The following is a 22534-nucleotide window of genomic DNA, read 5'->3' on the forward strand; positions in this document are numbered from 1 at the left end:
GAAAAACACAGTTTAAACGCGGTCAGCCTCGGTCTCGCTTCCCTTCTCGTTTTTCCATTAATCGCCCAGCCATTTCTATCGCGTTTATCCGCTACGCTCGACATCGCCTCGCAGAGAGGGAACCAAAAGAAACAGAAAGAAAACGAGATTTCGTCGCTATACTGTGTTGCTCGCAAAGTTCATTTCGTGTTGTCTTGCGAACGCTACTGTTTCCCGTACACTTTTTCCCATGTACTTCTTGGTATCTAACGGACATCGGCCAACTGAATTTGTTCAACGAAGAAACAGCAACGTATCGGTTGGTTAAACAGAATGTTATCTCCGAAGTACTCATCGTAGGGCTGGCATGTAAATTGCTCAGGCAATTTGCATTTCGTGGTTGTTCGCCTCTCGACCGTGTATTATACACGGCTTATACGTTCGGCGCGATTTCCACTCCGAAGGCTTACGAATCTTATCTGTCTATGTTCCTCGGTCTCTACTCATCGCTTAAAATGTATCAACGTCAACGAAGACAATAAGCTTCATAACGTGTCTTTTCTCTATTTAAACTTAGCATTATAGAAATAATATGTACACGTTTATTCATATTAGGACACGTGCGAATCTCGCATGAAACGCGACCATTAATTTGGATCAGCGAGGAAACGATCAACAGATGAGAATTTGTATTTTCACGGCGAGTAAATAGATGCAATTTTTCATGGTTCTCGTGAAAGATCAAAAATATTCGCAGGATCGTACAGTGAATTTTCTAATTGATATCAGCGTTTCTATCTGTTTGTACGAAATTTGAGGAAATGGGAAAGTAACTTTTCTTTCATTCAGTATAGGATCTAGATTCGATCGGAACAAGATCGCGCTGTGTTACACGTTTTCGTAGTCGATTAACGTAACGGTACTGCAAGGTCCTACAGCATTAGGAAATAATTATTTGCTTTAATAAGGAATTTCCCAATTAAAATTTCTATTTCTATTTACTTGTATCGATCAAACAACCGAGGAAGATCAGCAAGTAATTACCGTACTACGTATAAGCTCGGTAGCTGTATAAAATCAGAATCCGAGAAAAATAAGATTGCTCGGCGTGTTTTTTAAACGGATCGAAGTTGCACTTCTCGTTCACCGTCTACGAACGTGCTTAACTTCTCGCCAGCAACTGACCTTTCCTTACAGAGCCGCATAACTTTACCGGATAATATCTTGGTAATGTAGCCTGCAATTGGTGAGCCCATCGGCGGTGTCGACCCCATTCCCGTGCGTTGATAATGCACTTTCAAAATTCGTCACGCGAGAGCCAGATAAGAGGAAGAGAAGGCTCGTGTATACGAAGGAGCGTAAAACGGTGAGAGAGGCAGGGGCAGAAAATCACGACGAAACGCGGAAAGTCGTAAAGACGAATCGTCGTGACGCGGCAGCCCATATTTCATCGCCAACTTTGTTTCAAGTAGGGCTAAAATGAAACGGAACGGCTAGCCAAGAGACGCTTGTTCGTCTCGAACGGTGGAATTATGCAAATATCGTCGCGACATATCGAACATCATCCCGGCGACTCGCACGATCGCGTCTCCGTGATTATTTCTACGTTCTAAAGATGCACCTGATGACGTCACGGATTTTTACATTTTCCAGCGCCCTTGCTTCGGATATGGCGAATATTAGCGCGGAAAATACGTCGGAGGAAAATGAGTTAAACCTTTAACTTCGTTGAAAGTTGCTCGAACGACTCGTTACATTCTAAATATAAATATCTTTTACGATCGATATAAAATACGAACGATCGACATAAAATAACACCGATATATACGTCAACTGCAATTAATAACGAAAATAAGGAATTCGAGTAATTCGCGTTGTTTTTCTTTTAATTTATTAACGGCAGTTACCATTTCACGGAAATACGAACATTACTTATAAATATAGATTTCTTCAAAGACGTAGCGGTACAGATTAATCTAAAAGATTCTGCAGAGATAAGAAAATAGGCATCAATCGGTACCATTTATGATACGATAATTTATATTAGTTTTACGACCTAACGGTACTTTATACTACCGCTTAATTAAAATATGAAGCAAATATGCTTGGCATCCATTTAGGATTTATAAATACGATTTACGTATGCATACGATAGAGAGCCTCCTTGTTTCCAACAGACCATTTTATTGGGGAAATTGTTTCGAAGGGAAAAGGATCCAATCCGCAAAGACGTTGCGTAGTATATAGAGATACGGAGCAGATAGAGAGATACAAGATACTGCCGTTAACACATCGACGACCGTACGTTTCAGCGTAGATCTTGTTGCCAACCGCTGGCGCTTTTCACTCGATCTATTATTGGATAATTATGATACACTTTTTGAGAAAATCTCATCGACACCCTCGTCGTTATCGAATCTTTATCGTATTATCTTAACTTATTTTGTACTCTTAAACGTCGTATGAATTTATTTATTTATTTATTTATCGCCGTTAGACTTAAAAATTGCCGATCTATTCGATGCATTGGTAAATCGTTTCATTTTGATAGAACGCTGTCAAATATAGAAATCATTTGTTTCACGCGTAAGCGTTGATTAAATGAGAACAAAAAGTCACGTAAACGCGATGATGGCCGATAACAGATAGCAGAACGAAATCACGTTTACGCGACAGTGGCCGTCAAAGTGTTAAAAGTATGACATTGTATGTATCGTGTAACTATAGACGATTGCTTCGAAATCTACCACAAAATGTATGTATTTCGTACGGACACGATTGATGTGTGCAAAACACAAGGTTCGTATGAGATACGGAGGCGGTCATCGAGATTTAAATGGTTGTTCCAAGACTTGAAACATTTGTACTTTCCACCATTAATTTTACGGCTTGGCTATATCGTTGGACCATGTACTTGGACCACCTGCGTGTCCGACGTGGTATGCAACAAATTCTTCAAACGCAGACTTCTTCGATATATTACAATGAAGCATCTAAACCAGAGTATCTGCAGGAAATCGTTTCGAATGAGCGTTTAAACGCAGACATTTCGTTTTACGATCCTCGAATGGTAATTACTAGGTTAATTCAAAAAGTAGATTAATATCGTTTGTCTCGAGATCTCGTGTTCAAAAAAAATCGAATTTGAAAGTTCCATAATTTCACGTATCACGTGTATCGTATTAACGCTTCACCGAGCACATTCAAAGCCAATTTTCTCCAAACACTTATTACGTTCGTTATGGTTTACGAGCATTGTTGTAATTTTCTCGTTAGCTTATCGTTATAGAAATCAATAGTCGTTACAGAGGTACGTGTTATACGACATTGCTCGATATTGGGGAAAGAAAATGTCGAAGACGCTGGCGTGATTACAGTCGTTTACAGATCATCCTGACCGAAATTGGTTACGCGCGAATGGAGCCACGATCGGCGGTTATCTAATTGACACCTTTCGTGAGCAGCCGCGTCGCGACGCGACGTCGGCTCGCACTTTCCCTCTCGATACGAGAGTTTATTCCCTTCGATCGACTCGTGACACGTCGCTACAGTTTTACCTCCGTTCTTTCTCGATGGCTCGTTTAATCGACCACAGGTCGGTGACCCGATCATTTCTTCGCTTTCTTCGCTTCCTTTCAACCCTTCGCCCGTTAAATTGTATTTGTTCTTGCCACGCGTGCCTCATAATTCAACGTATACATATAGTCTTGTATTCACATCGTAGGTGGAAAGTTGGCTGATGGAAGCATCGCTAGTGACTGCTAGTGACTGCTAGTGACTGGTTTATAATGTAACGGACATATCTTGTGTGGCAAAATGTTAAAATAGAGCATACTGTGCGAAACGGTAGTCACATATCTAATATTGTCTCCGTATCTCGTAAATCGGTCTTTTACATTGCTAACCATAAATAAGTATTAGGACATCGGGGCTCTCTACCTACTTTTATCGAAGAGTATAAATTTTCCATTAATATTTAATTTTTTACTTTTTTTTTTTTTATAGGTAGACTACGGATGTTTATGCATTTGTCGAAAATTAAAAGATACAAAAATATAGTACAATTTATAGAATTTGTGGATGCACACGTTTTATGATATTATTTGTTAACTTTTTTTTTTTTTTTTTGCTAATTAGAACATGCAATTTCTATTTTTATTTCGGAGTTGAATCGAGATAACAAGCTGGCAAACTTTCAATAAAATCAGAATGCAGAATCACCGTCTGCCGTAAGAGGATTTCGTTGACACGCATTGACAAGCATATTATTATTTTAGTTCATCGGTCAATTAACCTATATTTCAGTTATTTCCACCGTTTCCCGTCGATGCCGTTATCGAGATTTCGTGCTTTCATTTTTCTCTCAATTCTAACAAACAAACAGAATTTGTAATGTAAATGGAATCGAGAAATCACGTACACCGACAAGACTCGCTTCGTATTTTGCGTTTAACGTTAGATAAATATAATTAGTCCGAAAATGACCGAAAGTCCGTAGGATTAACTTGGTCGTCTTACTTCAGCTATCATGTCCCTTATCTTCCTGCCATCCCATTAACCAACTTTCCAGCCATGCTTAAATATATCATTGGCAACATTGTGCGAAACGTTCGCGAGATCGAAGACACTCGAACAGTGTAACAACTTGAGATACTAATTGGCAAGCGTGCGCAGGAAGCACGCGGCGCGCTCCAAGACAATCAAATTAAAACGCGATTATACAAAACTCGGCACGCCGCGTTAATTCCCCCGACGCTTCCGCCGGAAATTGAGTATTCTAGCATGGCGATACGGACACGGAACAGGATACCATTTACCGCGAATTCACCGGCTGCCATGCGACGAAACTATACGCCTTTTATCCTTGTCCGTTGCGATTTCACCTTTTCTCTCTATTTTTTCTCCCTTTTCTCTTTTTTGCTCTTGTCCCATATTTGATATACATGTAATTGGTTTTAAGGAAGATACCGATCTTCCAAACATCCATACGGTTTGGTTTCGATCGACCGAAGCTTTTAGCGGCTTGTCTCGAGGCAGATTGGTGCGTCTTGTTAAAGAGCACGCTATTTTTGTATACTTTGTGGAGTAGATATTAACAAGGTTGAAAATCAAAGTATTAATCTCGATCGAGCAAGTTCCATTTGATTTATATTAACCTTCGGTACTTGGTACTTAATGCTTCGTGGCGCGATTTAGCGCATGATTTTTTCAAACGGAATAAAATATTTTGAAATCGTTGACTCGTGTACCGTGTAAAGATAATTTTTAGATATTTGCCTTGTTATATCGTACATTTTTATTTGGCGCAGATGTTTCATCGTTATATGGTCGTGGAATATATAAACGGTATTGTTGCAGAATAGTATTTAAATACTCAATTATACATTATATTTAGTGAAACTATCTTTAACGCTTATTACATGTTTAAGCTGTTTGCATTAAATATCTTTTTCAGATCGGTGCCAAATTTTACCAATACAATCACGGCAGCCGTATCCTATTACAAATTACGACAATGAAATTTCGAAATTATCGGATATCCTAATTCTATAAACGAACAACTAATTCTAAATTCAAATTACAGCCCGAATGAAATCTCAAGCTCTTTGTCTCTCCCTATATGCCTCGAATGTGCTCTTTCAATTCTCGAAACTACTCGAAATTGCCGTTTCAATTCTCGTAACCTTAACTAATGCTGTTACGTACCTTGCTCTACCCCTTCCACCGACAACATTTGTATTTCTCGTATATTCCCCTCGAGCAAGGTATTACCGATGGCCAATTGCATCAGCGATTCGATACCTGAAAAGCAGAGGAGCATCGGTCAGTCTGAAACGCTCGCTCCTTTTGAGGACGCGTTCGAAAGGTCCGTTATTCGATCCTCGGAATTTCTTTCCCTGGTTGGCCCGATTTGACCAGAGTTTCCAAACACGTTCGACTAATTAATTACCTTCGATTGACGTTTCATTTTTATATACGTATATTTCGAGAATCGATTAACATCGTATCGATTAAAAACGATCAACCGATATATCCGTCTTTTGCTTATTTACTCACCTTTTAATTATCAACGCGAAACCTCTAACAAGTGTATTTAATTTCGTAATTGGGAATCTGATCAGAATCGCAGAATCTAATAATAACGCGTTATTACACGTTGTAACTAAGTACGTTGCATTTACTCGTTTAGTGACAAATGATTTTATTTCGCAATAGTAAATGTGAGCCAGTAAAAACGTGATGCGTAATTCTACAAGACGAATTGCAAAATACTTGAGGATAAAATAACTTTCCACGAAATTGGAAACGGTATAAGAAATAACTGAAATAGATGACGTAGACTAAGCAGGTACTTAGTGTAGGATGCGCGTACAACGTTTGACGCGCTGCGATTGCCGTTATACTTTTCTCTCTATCCTTGCGACACACCCTCATTGGGTTCATTGATCAGAAAATGTCAATTTCTTTCATCGATTGCACTCCGACATTCCGTAATTATCGTTTGTAATATTAGTAATACTATTTATAAGCGCTTCGTTCACTAGGCTCGTCGATTTCTTTGCTCTCTAGTAGTGTCAGACTTCTTGGAATTACAGTTGGTCATAAATGTGTCCGGCCACCCGAGTATTTTCAATTTACTGTATCTTTATCATTGTAGAATAAAGTAATAAATTTATTTATAATTTTGTATAATCTTATAATTACGGTTTCATAATTTTCTATAAAATATACCAACGAAGAAACTCGATATTAAATTACTTTCGGAAGACGATTGTTACCAAGTTGTGTCGATTTATCTTCCAATAATTAAAGCAAGTATCATTCGCTCGGAAAAGTCGATATCGATTAGAAAAACGAGCTTAAAGCTATCTACGATTATAAATTACATCGTACTATTTTTTAAATACGTTCGAAAAAAATAACTGGAACAGAAGAAACACGTGAATTTCGAATGTCATAGCGGCAGTCAAAATTGTTTAATTATTCTAAGATCTTAGGGTACATAGTATAACTCTCGTTCTAAGTTCTAAATAGCCAACTCGAATACTTTTGTAGCCAACTGCATACGTTCTTCTTTCTTTTCGCTTTACGGATGTGTCATCAACACCCTCGAATGCTTCAAAATGCTCTGCTAAAGCTACACGAGTTTGAAGTTGCTAATGTTTCCTAAACTCGCGGTATTCCCTTTGTTCCTGTCGTATATGTATCTCGTTCTGCGTAAGTAGTCGGTCGATTATTCTTGGCGTTGTGATCTCACACAAAAGTCAAGATGTAGCAAAAGAGAAACGACGAAGTGTGTCAAGTTGGGCGGGTCTCGTGTCGTGTGTACACTTTATGGAACAATCTTGCAAATTCTGGATGCCAGACAAATCTCAGTCGCGAAGGGAGACTCGTTTATTTTCACAGATTCGCCGAAATTACAGCGCTCGGACGCTGTTAAGTATGTACTTCCGACGATGCAAGCGAAAAGAGCAAGTAGTCGGACAAAGAGCCACCACAGTAAGGATACAGAGAGACAAAAGAGCGGGTGAAAGTGGACAGAGTGAGAGAGAAAGATAGATGATTCTGTCGTACGAAATCCTGTTAACCCTCGGTTGTTGCGCGTATATAAACGTAGCTGTCCTGCAAACGTTTATATTATACAAGCTGTTTCGTTTTTACCCCGCCAAACGGTACGAGCATATTTTGCAATTAAAAATAAGAAAAACGAACAAGCGTTGTATTAACACAGGAGTCGTAAATACCTTACTATTAAAAGTTACAGCAGAAATACCAAAGTTATAAAAGACTGGATTCTCGATCGATCGGCTATATTTAATAAAGTTCTTGTTCAAAGGGTCGTCCGTTCTTCTAAGTACAAAATTGATATCGTCGTCACATGGAATCAAATAAGAAACCGGTCGTTTATAATCTTTCTACTTTTCTACCAACTACGCAACGAAGCGTTTACGAATCTTCGCTTACAAAACACTCTTTCCTTACTTTCAATCGTAGAATGTGCTCACACTTAGCTCCATCGATTATTATAGAATCTGTTAACAATGAGAAAGCCTGTATATTCTTGCTGTAATGTACGGTGATTTCAGTCTGCCAAAGCTAATTCCTAGCCTAATACCTTGTTTCTAAAGTAAACACGGAAACCGACGGACCTCTTCGCCTCCAACCTGAAAGGCCGTTTAATACCTCGATGTGGGCGGATGAGCGAAAATTGATGTCTCTTCGGACACGCGAATTGGATACAAAGAGAGTCGGCGGATAACTTAACGGACAAGAAGATGAGGAACCTGTAGAGATAGACGTGAATCTGTGACGAGGGGGTGTCAGAGAGTCAGCGGAGGGTGGATTATCTTGACACATACGCGAAGCAAACGGAACACGCTGGTCTCTGGGATCGTATAGCTTTATTCGTACGCAGTTACACGGGCCAGATGCATCAGCGTGAAAATAGCTTTAAAGGGGATCGGTCCAACGAACAATCGTGCTCATCCCCCCTTCTTGTATCGAACTCTGATATTTTCGGGACCCCACAGCCGCCGATCGAATTAAAAACAAATTATTCCAACAGTTCGAACGACTTCGATCCGTTTCCACGAGCAGACTCGCCGATATTTCCAAGCGAAAAATCCAGCCTACGGTGAAGCGAATTAATTAGTCGATAGAGTATCGAGGAAGAATCGGAGAGGGTTAGTTCGTTTGCGCAACGAATAACCTCGTCGGTGGATTTCGTTAAATTTGTTGCCACGGCTGGATCGATGGGTCAGAAAGTTCGTTCGCTTTTCGCTGAATGTGAACGTTGCTGCGAATATCAGAAATCGAAGTGTTGCGAATTCTCGACTAATTGGCCATCAGTCAGGTTGCAACTGATCGGTCGATATCGCGTACTAGGAAAGAGATTAACGCTCAAGGTGCGGATAAATCAAAGATGCGGAGTAGTAGTATGTTTAATTTATTTATTTCCATTCTTTAGTATGCGCCAAGAGAATCGCTAGCAAGTTAAGATGCAGAATAACGTTATGTTTAGTTCATTTAGTCGCACTGTTTAGTAACACGAACAGTATGACGCTCTGACAAAGACCGTTGTAAGACTTCTCAAGAACCTTGGCTCGGTCCTTACATACTAACTCTCCGTCCTCGGTTTTTCCTTCTTATCATGTTTTTTATGGGATGGGAATCTATTCCTTCTAGTCTTGTCGTTGTGTACCCTCGTGGGCGAATATCTCTGATGTTGCTGATTGATACCAGATGTTTATTTTAGAGCGGACCCATCGAGCTCTTAGGGTGATAATTAGCCTCTCGATGAGGTCCGCATCGTAAAGTTTACTTAGGAGGTAGGAAATTCGGATTTTCTCAAAAAAAAAAAAAAAAAAAAAAGACAGATGCGCCGTACCAGTCATAAACGGACGGCCGCTTCAAATTCCGAACACGAAGTACATACACGTTTTAGGTATATCTTATTTCTGGCTAAAAGAAGTAGAATTCTGATAGAATGTAATAACGATAAAAATTATTAAATTGAACAATATAATTAAAATAGAGCGTAACAATTGGTGGTACGTGGAATGGCAATGGCTTGTTAAGATTTAAAATATTGTCTTATATTTTTGCTGTGGCACGAGACGAATCTGGCCTCTTGTATAGCCGGAACTCTATTTCAGCGTGAAATAGCTGTGACGGTTGCATTTGTTATATGTATTACGCGTGACTCGTTAGAATTCCTCTTGACGAAAATAGTTTCGAGAAATGACGAGGGTAAAGAAAACGCTTCGTTTGAAAGTAAGGGTACGTGCAAATATTTTTGGTAGCCATTGCATAGACGGAGTGACATATTACCGTGGATGCAACAGAGGGTGAGGATGTCCTCGTTACAACGCGGAGAAAAATTGAGAAAAAAAAAGTTGCCTGGCTTTGTCGCTGAAAGTTGCGCTACGTTTTATGTGCCAAAGCAACGTGCTGAGTGAAAGGGTTAGAAGAAATAGCGAATCACGCGTCATTTGAATTCCTCGGCGATGTTTCTCCGCGTTAAAGCGGCCGCGGAGGCTCCCGAGGCCAACCAAGAGACGAGCGTGAACCCGACCCGATTGGTGCCAGTCAACGATCAGCATCCCGGTTCGCTCGAGACGAGTTTAATACGTCGGTCGACCGCGAGGTCGAGCCCGATTGATTACAATTCTCGAAATTATCGCGGGAAATCGCGAGAAATGCAATCGCCTCACCCTGACAAAGAGATCGCTCTGATTGTTGAGCACTGATGGAACTTTATGAACAGATGCTGCGATGAAAAGTATCCGATCTATCGCATTGTCTTTAAATCCTTTGGAACGATTAAACCGAGATAAATTTTATGGACTAAAGAATTTTCAGCAACGAAAAAGTGGACGAGTGTAATATTTTGCGGAAATAAAACGGCTAGAAATTAAAATATTACTGTACCGGTATATTTAAGTCTATTGCAACTGCCAGGGCAAAGTACATAAAATTCACGTGGCAGAGTTGACCTATTAATCAAATCGGAGTTAACGTACCAGACAGATTCGTAATCCTAGCGATGAGTTTGCTCGGTTGACAGATTAATGAAATGTAAGATAAATGTGACGCAAGGAGCATCGATTCTAGAGATTATTAACGCATAAAACACTGTCCAGTAAACGGTGTGGCGCCAGTTCTCTCGACAATTATCAAATATCAACGGAAAATGATATCGCATTTTAAATCGATATACTTAACATTTAATCTATTTCCAACAAGTATCTCGTAAGCTGTACGAGAGATTGAGAAATTACCGAAATCATCGTTGTACGTTGCTTTATTTGTTACATCGTCATTGCGGAAGCTTATCAATCTGTCCTGGAACACATTTTCAGATCCGTTTCAAATTTTACCAATATGGTCACGATACTCGTGTCTCGTTGCGGTGCTAATGCGATTTCAAGATCTTTCGCACGATATACACGCAAAGAGTTTCGAAGGATGTTCGAATACTTTTTTTTGAATTACGGTATAACAGATTTTTACGAGCTTATGCATTGCGGTCTTCGGATGTTTCATTCGCCAGACCGGTTAGCTCGCACGAATACGCATCCATCGTATACACGGCCTTTTCGTTCATAATCTGGCGAAACAAATCTCGCGCCAACCAACTCATCGCCTCTCGACACAGTAGATAATCGGTGGAATGTCGTCGTGATCGAGTTCAGGACGTCTTTACCACGCTACTAGCCACATCCAACAGTTCGCATTCCGTCGTTCCCGTGCTTTGCCACGTGTCTCGACGATCACCAACGATCACCAACGATCGTCAATTGCCACGGACCCTTCGCGTCCGTCTACAAACTACGCTTGCAAGCTTTTATCAAATCAAACAGACCGATTTTTACCCCACTCTCGAGAAAACGTATCGTGCGTAGCAATCGAGCGTTTCAGAAGTCGCGTTGGTCAATCGCATAAATTGAAAAGTAAGTACGTAAAAGCAATGGACGTTACAAACAGGCGGCCAAGCCGCGATCGGACAAGTTGTCTTTCGTTCGACACGGCGGCGTTTAATAAAATCGTGACATTCTTAAACGAGCCGCGGTCTTTAGGGTTAAAACCAGTTTTCAAGACGTCGTGTTTACTCCGCAGCTTCTCGCTTTCGTCTCGCTCGAAATTGCACACATCTACGAAGCTACGTTTTCTTGAAATTTACCTTACAGTATACCATTATTTGTGTCAACTAAATAATTCGTTGGTAAGTAAGTAATTTGTTTCTTGAAACTCGAATATCGATCGTGTGTTCGTTTAATGAAATTAAGAAATCAATATACAGAGGAGTTGACCAGTTTCCGCTTCTGGAAGGTTCGCATATTACTCGATCAGAAAACTTGCTTCGATCGTTTATCGTTTTATACAGATTCCACGGTTCGGACAAAGATTCACGGATTCGTTGTACGTACCAATAACTTGAAATCCTGGTGATTATATCATTTCGAAGAGTTCAGTGTACAAATTTAAGAATATAGTTTCTAAGTACGAAACATAACTTTGAAGCATGCGATAAGAAAAAACGATTTCTCATCCCTCCGAATAGAAATACTTTCTTAAGTCGGCTGGAAGGGACGAACAGAGAGAAGAAGAAAAGAATAAAGCGAATTAGATGGGGTCGTAATTAGCGACTTTAGTTTGTCAGTGCAGAAAATAGGAGATGAAGCGGGCAATTATCCTCACGGCTAAGTTACGCGTAGAATCGCGTGTTATTTCGCGTTGTATTCCACTTTGGAACAATGACGAATACGATGACACCGACGAAGATTGTTTTAATGGGATGCAGCTACACTTAGAAAGTCAATGTCCCAGCACTGCTTCTCCCTCTCTCCCTCTCTCTCTCTCTCTCTCTTTCTCTCTCGATAGAAGCATTCGCTCGAATTTAAGATGCGGCGCGCAGTTTCGAACGAAATAAAATCCAGAAACCAGAGAGGGAACGCAGTCTCTCGAGCAACGAACGTAATCCTCGAGCTTTCTGCTCATCAAGAACGTTATGCCTTTAATTAAACGTTGGACGATTGTCAAACGAAATATAATTCGTTCGTCTCGACCGCGACCTCGCATCGAGAAGTTCGAATTCCTTCGGAAAGCTCATCGACCACGACCAACTGAAATTTCGTATAATTTCGCTCGCGTTATTATACGAAGAGCGACTCGTCTCTGTGCTGGATTCGCTGCTGCTCGTCGTCGAAAATAGTTCGGCGCCGGCGACGACGTGTCTCGTGAACTGCAACGCACTACGGGCATAAATTCGTTCACCCGACACTCGCGGACCTACTTACTTTAAAGCTGCGCGGCCCGAAAGTGTAGGAAATAGAACGCGCGTTGCGGCGAATCCAGCGATCCCGTCGCAATCGACAACTTCATCGACACGATCCTCCTTTAATCGAGAAATACGCTTGTCGGAAATAGAACCTAACGCGAGTGGCGTCGATTTGAAACGTTCATCGTTCGATGGAAGAATCGTGGAATGTTTCATGCTACGTAGGGTCATTTAATTTTAATAATTTCGCGTCCGGACATATTTATACCCTTCGACCTTCGATTTTCAATAGATTCTTCTTACTTCTTTCTTATCGTACGACGATCGAAGAAGGGTGAACAAGATCTTCGACGCGTTTTGTAAACTCCGAGACTTTGTCTAAGTTCTGGTTCGCGTTTTAGACACATTTGTATCGATCAGGATGTCTGTTTATTTCTTCGTTTCAAATAAGCTGAGTAGTTGGTAGCGCGTCTACCTCTGATTTTGATTTTTCACAGTTGACCAAGATGGTGGATGTTCTTGAAACGTTAACAAACTTGCGTGCGAAGGTCAACGTAAAAGAGTCTTGTAATTGCTTTGAGAGAAAAATAGTCTCTCCTCCCCCAAAGAAGAAAAACGAAATTCTAAACTGGAACAAATCCCTTAAATGGGTTAACTCCGGTTCTCCATATTCGTTCAGCCTCGATTTGGTGGACGAAAGCAGCGATTTCGGTTGGCGCGAAGTAGGGGAGAGGACGACCGTGCGATGTAGCACTCGAAGAGTTAACGATGACGCTGCTCGTGCCACGAGATCGATAAGTTTCAACGTCGGAGCGTTCGTCGCAGGCTCAGGTCAGCGAACGTCGCGACCGAATTTCACCACGGCCCGTTTAACCCGGTTTTATTCCCTCGTGCTCCACCTTCGTTCGCCGCAAATTCCAAACGGATTAGGAAAAACGGTGATAATCAAATTTTCAACGTTCAGTCGAATACAATGTAGTTAACCGTGGAAAGGCTCGAATTTGTCGGCCAACATAAATCAACGTCGTTACGACAAAGCAACAAGGCATATCCGACAGTCAGCGTTCATTAGTTGCAGTCAGCGACTGGCATGTTGCAAGCAGTTAAACAACATTAACGGCTCGTTTATCGACTTTCGTCGCTGGATCGTTTCGCAGCGCGTTCCGCGTCTAATTGTTCAGCTGTTCCCACGTGCAACTTTCGTCGGCAACTTCCACAAACTCGACCGCCGATGACTCGTTTCGAGCCTCCCCCGAATCGAAATACGATAAGCGGTTGTGCATCGATTTGTGGAATTTATTGTGGAATTTACTATGCTTTACGATGCGAACAAAGTTTCTACCTAAGTACGTATTAACGTACTTTATGAATATTAGTATAGTACGGTATAGTGTTTTATACCAATCATTTTAAAAAGAACAGTGTTGATAAAACATCGTCTAATAAATTGCGCGTAATAGGAACGTAGCAGGGAATAATGATGTTTTAAGCCTAATCCTGTTAAACTATTTACTGTCGAAGAAATATGAAATGGCCAAGATGTTTTTGTCGTCGAGCGAAAGAAAATTAGGATATTTTTGTATGGCAACGAAAATGAAAATTAGTAAGTTTTGAAATTGTGCATTTTTTTTTAACGTTTAGTATCATTCTTACATGTCATCTTGTTTCTATCACTATTTTCCATTGGAACAACGTGGAAAGGGTAAAACAGAGTTAGTATACTTTTAAGGACGAGAATTCTTTAAATTCGGTGCAACTAATTATCGAAAAAAATAAGGATAGATTGCAAGAATTTCTGAAAAAATTTCAACGTTCGACAAATTCTTCTCTACGTTTCGGGGTTAATCGATCTGACACCCGGGCAACTCATTTATCACAAAGCTAAACTATCACGACCTCAATAATTATACATAGATAACGTAAGCTCGAAGCGTATACACAGGTTTTGTCATAATCGTAATAACAGTTTTTGTGGAATTTTATCGATCTACTCTATAGATTACCGCGCTATAAAAAAAAAAGCTAAAGTACACAAACGTTCCTAAGGATCGTTTCCCACGGAAATGTACATATTTTGTAACCCCTATACAGTTGCACGCGTCATCGTCGTAAGGATGCTAAATTTACGACCCCTTACGCGTTCCAGATTTATTTATGGTTCCCGTTACCATGACTTTAAAATCGTAAGCGACGTTATAAAACGTCGCCGTGTCTCGAACCTAACGGAACCGTACAATTTTGTTCGCCGATTCAGATTGCTATCGTTGCTGGTAATAAATCGATAGAGAAATATACGCGTCTGGCGTTACAGTTTTCGGTAGTTTACCGAGTATCAATTATCGTGGAGTATCCGCGAAGGTGCGAGGAGCCCTGACTCAACGATTATCGAGCCTGATACGAGATAATTTAAGATAACGTACCGTTTAACCAACTCGAGCTTTATTACGTGAAAGCGGAAGTATTTAGTTGATTGCAAATCCAGATGCGATGTACCTATAGCTTTTTAATCGATTCTGTCTGGATTATTAATCCTCTCGCGATGGAATTTTCCTTGCTTGCGAGAAAAATTGCTATTTTTATTTAATTAGTTATCGTTGATAGAAACGCAATCTTTCGAATGGTTCTGCAAGCAAGATGTAACACACGAAAATATAATTGGTTGTGTAATACGTACAGGAGATCGAAGGAGGAATGTATAGTTATTCCAAGTTACAGGCAGGAAGTTGTTAGGTAGAGTTGTTAGGAAATTGTTATTAGATAGAGAAATGTCAAGCGAAAGATTTTTCTTTCAAAAAATAACATCGTATAATTTCGACGCGTTAATCGACGTAGCTTTTTACTTCGCATAAAAGAATTTATAGAAATTTCTTTAATTTCAGTATTATCGGATGATTTTGTTAAGCTTATCTGCATCCATGTTTTCTTAGTTGTGTCCATAAAAAAATAAATTTACATATATACATCGCAGTCTACTACGACAACAAAGTAGATATTCCGTACGCATAATATCATAACTTTTCTCTACTTTTCAATTTACGAGCCTCGCAAATAAGATATCCGGGCAACTGATATAAACACCGGGCCATAGATGCACAACGAAATGGTAATGGAAAACTAGTAGCGAGCTGAAGTTGTAAAGAAATAGCCGAGACGTGGGCGTACGGGCGAGTAGAGAGGCGAGTAGCGATGTAATTAAGGCGTGTCGGCTGCATATTAAGCGGCATGGTCGCTTACGGTAAGTGGCAACGGAAGTCGTCCGGTGACATTATTTAATGATTTCCGGCTGGTCGAAAGACGCGACGAAAAACACTATCGGACGAATCCGCATTGAACTCGTACGGGTCTAGCTTGCACATGGTAAAGATGTGTAAAGGTGCGTTTAGACGAGCGCGCGAATGCTCGTTCTTGCCTCGCTTTAGTGAAATTAAAGCGTCAGCGAGCGTTCTTTCGCTTAATGTAAACGCTCTCCGAGCAATTTCAATTACGGCGAAAGAGCTTCTTTACGACGACGTACGCGAGCAAACGTCCGTGGAGATTAGACAGAGCAGAATCTACAATGTTCAACGGTTATTCGCGGTTCAGTCTCCAGTCGGATTCGTAAGAACGGTATCTAGCGAAGAGATTATAATTACGAATGTATTGTCGGAGAGAATTCGGATGTTCGATTTCCGATTCGGCGAGTAATCGCCAAATGGCGAACGAATGCTCGTTTACAGTCTCATTTTACTGAATTTTATTAAAACGAGGCAAAGTTGCATCGGTTCGCTTGGTCTAAACGCACCTTTAGATGCTACATACGGGTCGATCGTCGATCAAAGGGATATCGTAGTAGCTGGCAAGGAAATATCGCTCGTCCGGATCCGTCGTGTAAACATACACCCATCGGACCGGTCGTTATTAAGGAGACCGGCCGCACCATTTCCTGTGGGATAGTTCACGATGATGTGTCACCCTCATCGTGGTTGCTCCACTCCTTCTGCCGAAATTAATGGCGCTAGTCGCCTCCAAAGGTCCCGCTCTCCCCTTCTGCAAAACCTACGCGTCTTCTATATGGTGGGACCAGAAAACGATACAGTTGTTGGTTGTTGAATTACGGCCAAATTACTCCGAGCTTTTAATATTTCACATTTTGTATCGATTCGAAAGTCCGACGAATAGTTTCATCGACGATCAGCTATCAGGTTTCGTACGAGATTAATAAATACGGTTAAAAACAATTTGTCTTTCGTGACACGACGAAGACAGCTATTGGCTACGTAAATTGAAATTCAGAGAAGATGTTAGAAATTTTGAAATTTGCCTTCGAATCTATAGTTACTTGTGTCATCTTGTTGCAATGAATGAACTCGTGGACGTAAGTCATTTGTCTCCTGAGAATCGAACATTAATCGTGAACCTATGTAAGGAAACTGAAAGAGTGACTCCATTCATCATACAAACTGCTCGAAAGCCGCATTGATCAACTCCGTATATTGAGAAGTAGAGAAAGACGATGATACTACAGATGCTATTTTTTAAATCTATCTTGCAACTCGATATTATTTATGTCATCATTATGTTACGATAAAGAATCTTACGGAGTCATTTGTTTCTCGAGTATCGAACATTAATCGCGTGTTTATGTATTAAATCATTTAACTCAATGTTTATGTAATGTGTATGTATTAAAAAAAATATGTCATTTATTTCAAAGTTGATCATTCTGGCTTCTGAAAGAATCACCTATCGAACGACCTAGAATTCTCATAAGAATATTTCTATCGTCTGCCAATGTGGGAAGTAGAGTGAGCCAAATCGATGAGTTTGTGCCATTTAATACGACGATAGAAACACGCAGATGCTTCGATGACTATAATTCGATAGCGAACCTCATCCTATGGTACATAGATTCTCTTGTTCGCCGGCCTGAAAGAGTAGAATTTCCGCAACGTGTAGCTTTGCAGATTAGAAACGGAGCAACCCTTAAACCCTAGTGTCGGTTATCATGGAATTCTTGGTCGCGTGACAAAGAGCGTACTTTATTATCGTCAGAGATATATATTGCAGTGAATTTTAATCAGATTTAGGAAACCTGTCTGCTCCTCGATGTAAATAACAAAATCGTCGTTTCGTTTCGAAATTCATCATTAATTTCTGTGTTGGCGAGTAAAATACTCACGTTTGTCTAATTTCATTCGACCGAGTATCTTTCTTGACGGATTGCGAGTCAGACGTAGAGCGATAGTTTCATTAGATGGCAATGGAACGCTAATGAAATTTTATAACGAGCAACGATAATTAGACTGCGAATGCTTGTAAAAAAAAAATGTATATAATTCAAACAGTACGAGAAGATATATAAAATATGGAAAGTTATGTTCATCCAATTGGTGAATAACAAGAGCCATGTATTTTAACGCAACAATTGCTAAAGATATGTCGCGACAATTGCCAAAGGTTACGAAAGTATTTGGACACGTAGAGACATTTCTGAAACGTTGTCGAGTGTTGTACAAGGTATTTTGAAATTTCATCAGCGCTTTAATGAAGCGTGAAAACACGAATCGATGGGAAAATGTCCACAGAATAGTAAGCAATTGTGCAAATAATATACTATCGAAAAAATAAATAAAGAACTAGTTACGAAAAAGGATCGCTTTTAAACGCGCAGTATCGTCGTTCGACGATCTGTCAATTATTGTATCAAGCTGCGCCAAAGGTTTCTTTCGTTTTAGAAGGAAACAGTAGATTCGCATCATTGTTTGCTTTATATTATTTTATTCAATTACGTACGATCCATCTTGCTCTATTAAGATAAAGATCGCAACATTTGACAGACTAGGTTTCGTGTTCGTACAAACATTGCCAGATAAAGCAGCTGCGTGCAGATAGCGAAACACACATTTACTTACACATTACTTTTATATATTTTCTCTTCTACGTTATTTCCACTACGCTTAACACAATCTATATACGTATTTTATAAATCCCCCCCCCCACCCCCGGAGTAAGATATAAAACTATAAAACACGAAACATAATATATATAAAAAGAAACGAAATAAATTTTCTAAAATACTTCTCCATGAATTTTTTTTCTCGTGCGCAAGTTAGCGATGTAAAAGTGTATCGCTGTACTCGATAAAATCGTGACTCGTGGCTTACTTAAAAGAGAACTAGAAACGACCCAAGTAGCCAGTTACCGGTACAAGGGTTAAACCCCTCTTAAAAGCCAGGCGTATTTAAAAGGGTAGATCGAGTAAACTCGATGGAATACGGGTCAAACGCGAAGAGGGTTGAAAGACAGTGACAAAAGGATGGGATGTGTTTAGAGAGACTGGAACGAAGCCAATCGCGATTGTGCGAGGCTCGCGAAAATTTCAGTCACGGAAGACGGTAGACTCGAGAGCGAGGGGAACCGGCAGCCGGAACCAGCAGAGGAAAGGAAAAAAGCATCGTCTAGACAGCAGCTTCCGGTATTGCTCGAATACACAACAGAAAGATACCCGTGAAGACCCCTGCCGGCTCGTTTCACCTGGCCCTACGGTCATCGGCTGGCCAAGGTGGATGACCCCATTTGCGGTGTCGCTCGCGTTGGCGCCCACACCCGCACCCAACCCTCGAGCCCGCTTACTCTGGCGCGCACAGAAATCCAATTAATATGTGTTCCGTACACGCCAATCGATTTAATTCCTCGCGAACAGCCCGGTATATTCGTCCCCGCGTGTTTTGTCTTTTTCCCTCGATCAATTCAGGTAACGAGATAAGAGACGACGACCCTTGTTTCCTGAGGGGGTTTCGATGGATTCCGATATCGCGACTCGTATTTTGTTTCATTCGATAGGCAAGAAACGGTTTTTCGCTACGCCAGTCTATTACCGGTTTCAGATAAAAAAAAGAAAAAAAAAACCATTTCTACAACGTCCGATATTCAATTAAAATTATTAATGAAATTCGCTAAGTCACGCAAGTTACATGTTCTCATTGGCATAACATAGGGTAGTTGACAGTAAAATAAATGAAATTCGATAGACAAGCTACCGAGTTCCTATCGTAATTACAAGCTGAAAAATGATAAAATCATAGAAGAGGAATCTATAATCTACAGGTAATTCGTTAATATTATTAGTTGGAGAATTATCGGGCAACAGCATTCTAGATGTCAAATTAGAGTCATCGGAGGTTCTTAAAATTGTTCGATCTGTTGCCTTAATAATGCCCTACATCCTTTCATGTTCTATATTTTGTTCACCTTCTTCGTCACGCGATACTATAACCCTGTTTGTTAATCTGACGCTTCGGGTCAGTCACGAAAATTCGCGTGCTCTATTCTTCGTGATTGTGTAACAGAAGTTGGATATGTCGATGCTCTTTCATTCGAAAAGAAGGCGCGATTCAATTTGCACTAAACACCGCTGTGTAAACTTTAGTAAAAAGTAAATTCACGTATCAATTCTGGCTGTCTCGACGTCGCTATTCCAAACTATGTAATAATCGCAAAGACCTTGATTCGAACGATTCCTCAGCTTCGCCTAATTCTCGTAAGTATGCTAATACCTGTGAACAGCGAAGTACGTTCCAGCTCGTCTAATTTAACAATCTCGCTCGTATCATCCATTCCAGAATACGACGAATCCTCGGAAACACAACTTTCCAACCACGTTCGTACTTCGAGTGGAAAAACAAACGATACTTCGAGACAGGTTCGAAATTCCTATGACGAGCCGACGACTCTTCTTTCGTAAGTTCGCCAGATAATTTCTCACTGGATGTTACTCTTCGTAATACTCTAACGAGTCTACCAAGTGGTTTCGGGGTAGCTGGTTCCCTCGCTACCGTGAATTACAATCGCGAACGCGATTTAGAGTCGAACGGGCGATCCCTCTGTTTGTCCGAAGGGCCCTTGGGTGCCTCTTCTACGTTCCGACCTCCCATTATTCCACGGGCCAAGGCTTCCTTCTTCTCCTCCGCCTTTTCCTGGTCGACACGCCGCGCTGCGCCGCCGCCATTCCCCGTCGAAACGATCGCCCTCGATTTCCTTGTCGTTTGTTTTCGGTGCCTGGCCCCTCGAGTCTGCTTCCTGCTTCTTCTCCTCGCCTCGATCTTGTCCTTTCCTTTTGTACTTACTGTACTTACCTACGCCCTTCTACGATACACTGTCGTCCCACCGAACCCACAAGACCTCTTTCACACGACGGATACGTGTATCGCATTCGAGAATGAGGTAGCCACGTGGCGCAGTTCCTAGCTAATCGCAAGTGTCATTTATTTACTTCTCAGTTGCTATCTTCTCGTCTATGGAATATACGTTTCTCGATCTCTCAGTCGCGAACGACGTGGAAATCGCGTTCTATTAGGTTGTCCGAAAAGTTTCTTTCGTTTTATAAGGAAATGATAGACGCACAATGTTTTTTGTTTTATATTAATTTATTGAATTATGCACGAACATAATAATAGAAATATAACGAAACGAAACATACGTAATTCAATAAAATAATATAAAACAGAAATTGTTGCTCATCTATTATCACCTTATGGAACGAAAGAAACTTTTCGGACAACCTAATATTTATTTCGTTAAGCGTTGAAAATACGTAAGAAAAATATGTAAAATTCGCGTGAAAGTGGTCGTGTTAATTTGGACGGGTCACGCTATAATTAGCTGCTTGTGATAAATCTGTTTAAGGTATACGATTATATAATATTTTAATAGAGATATTAACGAGATATTAGATCTTGCGATGAAATTGTTCAAATTTATCTGGTTGATTTTTATTTTCATTGTTATTTTTTGTAGCATTAATAGGAGTTCCATTAAAATTAAGAAATCTACTTACATGATTCTTAGAGGATTCGATTTGAATACCACTTTGTGTTAGAAAATAAATGTATTGTATCAGGTTGTTCTCTTACAGACACGTCTTTTACAACGACGCATCTTTTTACAAACATGAAACCTAATCTGTTTTATTTTGACAGAACAAAATACAAAATAATATAAAACGGAATATGTTGCGCGTCCTTTCCTTACAAAACGAAAGAAACTTGTCGGACGACCTAATGCGAGCGAGGAATGAAAGAGAGGAAGACAAAAGTTGTACGTGATTTATATCAATAGGATTTGGTTTTGAATGTTTAGAACGTTGAATAATTTTTTTAATGCTTTTAAAAATATGAAAATCTCCCAGCTGGAAGACGAACGAGTACTTTTCTGTGAAAATGGCCAACGTTGAAGCTTATCTCCATTTCGCTTGTACGTACATAAAAGAGATGCAACAAAGGAAAAGTATCTAAGTAGAACGCATACATTAAGTCGTTCCCTATAAAAGAAGAAAATGGATCTTGTCATACGCTATTTTAAGTATAATGTAGCCTACGCCACGAAATTATGGAGGGTTTAAGTCGTGATTTTGCTGGTTTTGCATTTTTTTTTTTTTTTTTTTTCTTTAAGCGATACGAACCTTTGAATCTCGCAATTTTTGTCCTCTTCTATAAAATCTGTACCCAGAGTTTCCAAAATCAAAGGAAACGGCTCTTTACTTTTGATGGCGGTGATTCTCGTAGCTGACGAAGCATAGAAAGGAATTTTACATACGTACGAGTACTAACAGTGCAATACAGAGTTGGGCGCGTGTAATATACGCGATTCGCGAATCATATATCGTGTGAATGAGCTCTAAGTTCTTTTTCGGGTGACGGTAATTCGAATCGAGCCCCGAAAGTAAGACCATTCCGACGCTCGTTCCGTGGACGATGCGCATCCGGGAACGGCGTCGCGATGAATCAGCGGATATTG

The 22534-nt window shown here is 40.3% G+C and overlaps 1 protein-coding gene and 1 long non-coding RNA gene across 7 annotated transcripts in view; one reads left to right on the forward strand and one right to left on the reverse strand.

The window, feature by feature from the left end:
• The window catches only part of LOC139988747 (uncharacterized), a 161453-nt gene that overhangs the window by 46670 nt on the left and 92249 nt on the right, over positions 1 to 22534 (reverse strand). For all 5 annotated transcript variants that reach the window (XR_011800197.1, XR_011800199.1, XR_011800195.1 and 2 more), the window contains exon 2: positions 5686 to 5781. This is a non-coding gene — a long non-coding RNA (uncharacterized lncRNA). The remainder of the gene's footprint in view (positions 1 to 5685; positions 5782 to 22534) is intronic.
• Inr-2 (insulin-like receptor-like) overlaps positions 1 to 22534 on the forward strand; it is a 79619-nt gene that overhangs the window by 7734 nt on the left and 49351 nt on the right. The gene's annotated exons all lie outside the window — the stretch shown is intronic.

The sequence above is a fragment of the Bombus fervidus genome, chromosome 7 (genome assembly GCF_041682495.2).
Source record: "Bombus fervidus isolate BK054 chromosome 7, iyBomFerv1, whole genome shotgun sequence".
Taxonomy (NCBI): domain Eukaryota; kingdom Metazoa; phylum Arthropoda; class Insecta; order Hymenoptera; family Apidae; genus Bombus; species Bombus fervidus.